Source organism: Octopus bimaculoides, chromosome 24, assembly GCF_046866305.1.
Source record: "Octopus bimaculoides isolate indiv1 chromosome 24, ASM4686630v1, whole genome shotgun sequence".
Taxonomy (NCBI): domain Eukaryota; kingdom Metazoa; phylum Mollusca; class Cephalopoda; order Octopoda; family Octopodidae; genus Octopus; species Octopus bimaculoides.
The window spans coordinates 10,856,644-10,859,143 of record NC_142951.1 but is presented as its reverse complement, the minus strand read 5'-3'; positions in this window follow the sequence as shown (position 1 = coordinate 10,859,143).

Below are 2,500 nucleotides of genomic sequence, written 5' to 3'. Positions count from 1 at the left end.
AACGCCTCTGTCGTTTTTTTTCTTCACCTCTTCCACATCTATAAAACGTTTTCTTATTTCTTTACTGCCCACAAGGGGCTAAACATAGAGGGGACAAACAAGGACAGACAAAGAGATTAAATCGATTACATCGACCCCAGTGCGTAACTGGTACGTAATCTATCGACTCCGAAAGGAAGAAAGGCAAAGTCGACCTTGGCAGAATTTGAACCCAGAACATAACGGCAGACGAAAACACCGCTAAACATTTCGCCCGGTGTGGTAACGTTTCTGCCAGCTCGCCGCTTGTATAACGTTTCTGCCTCGCTCGCCACATCTATAAAACGTTTTCTTTTAAGGACATTTTTCATTTGGGGGAACAAAAAAAGTCGCAAGGAGCAAGATCGGATGAATAGTGGGGTCTGGTGTGCGTAATTAGGGTCATGCCATTTTTTGGTTAAAAACTGCCTCACACTTAAGGCGGTGTGCACAGACGCATTGTCGTGATGAAACCACTACTCTCCACTTTGCCAAAGGTCGGGGCATTTTCGTCTCACCGCGTCTCGCAAACGCTTCAGAACTGCTAAGTAAAATGTTTGACCAAGAGGAACAAATTCTGCGTGGACAATTCCTTTCGCAATCGATGAAACAATTCGACATCGTCTTGACACTGGTCTTCACTTGACGCGCTTTTTTGGGGCGTGGTGACATTGAATACTTCCGATGACTTGATTGCTGTTTCGTTTCCTGATCGTGGCCATAGCACCAGCTTTCGTCACCAGTGATGACCTTCGGAAAAAGGTCCTGATCAACTTCCAACGGTTCTTTCAGTTCACAACATGAATTCAATCGGGACTGCTTTTGATCATCCGTGAGCAAGCGAGGCATAAATTTTGCTGCAACTCTTTCTATTCGCAATTGCTCACTCAAAAGTCGTTAGCTGTAGCTCCAGGACACACCAGTCATATCAACAAGTTATATTGACGGTCTTCTAAGATCACTCCATGCATTTTCGCGATCTTTTCATTCGTTCGGGAGGACGATGGTCGCCCTGAACGAGGTTGCACTTCAAAGCACAAGTGACCATTCCTAAAACATGGAAACAAAAACGCACCACGTGGCAATACCACCGCAGCAGACGCCGCCGGTCGGTAGACTGATGCCTGAGGGTGGCATCAAATGGCTTCTAGCAGCAGAAGCCTGAACTTCAACGGGCTTGTCCCTCAGAAAACGTTTCTGGTTACTTTTGGATATCCCCTCGTTTTGATCAAATCTTCTCCAAATCATTTCTCATTACATTATAAGCTTTAGACATTTTCCAGTCGACCATAGTTACAGAAAGCTCTTCAATAGACATAACTTAAAAATCAGTTTCAGCTCAACTACTAATTTTAAAAATATAATTGCACACAGCACATTTATTTTTTATAAACAACAATCTGAAGATTTATTTTCCATGGCTATATATGAGAATCCTTTCCAGGGGCGAATGAATTATTTCCTTTGGCTTTCAAAATAAAATATATTAGATTTATATATATATAAGGATCCCTTCCAGGGGCGCTATTATCGATTTTTTTTCAACAATCTGAGTATGCCATGAGGTTTCCAGACATGAATTCTACTCACGTGTCAAGCTTCATCAAAATCGATAAAACGATGTAGGGGGAGTTAGCTAACAACTCCACAAACACACCCATAGAAAGAATTTCCCACATAACTAGTAGATATGAGTGTGCGTGTGTGTGTGTGTGTGTGTGTGTGTGTGTGTGTGTGAATGAATGTTTATACACGCCCATGTGTGTATTTTAATGTTCGTCCTTCTTTTGATACAGTAGGATTAGATCTATCGGAGATTTGGCTGCTATTTCTTTCTGATATAGCAACACCATTTGAGCTCTCTGTCGTTATCTTAAAGCATGTTTCTTTTCGAAACGATAGCCTTGTGATATTTTATTCTTTGCAGACAACAGGACTCCTAAATGCTACATTGGACATCGTAGAAATTTCAAACACGTGATCATTTTTATGTAATCCGAAAGACGATATCGGAATATGCTTTTAGTTTCCAGAACAACAACATCACTAATTTTAAGATTGATTGTTTTAACAAATATCTAATGCATTCACATATACACAGTGTGAAAAATACAGTTTTTGCTCCACTGAGAAACTTCATATTCTATTATAGTATTTTGTCATTTTAAATAAGAGAACTGAATTTGTAAATTCATATAGGTACTATGTTAAATGTTTACTAAAGAATTTACTTAAATATCACAGTTAAGTAAATTTCCTTCCACCCTATACAAAGACAATAAAAGACTTGCCTTTCATAATTTTGAAGCAAAATCATTTAATGCATATACATATCAAGAATTTCCATTATATCGTTCAATAGACTGCACCATGTTGGAGCGCCACCTTGAAAGGTTTAGCTGAACAAATTAACCTCAATAGTTATTTTTAAAGTCTGGTGCTTATTTTCTCGATTCCTTTATTTTACATGTCACGGTATGTG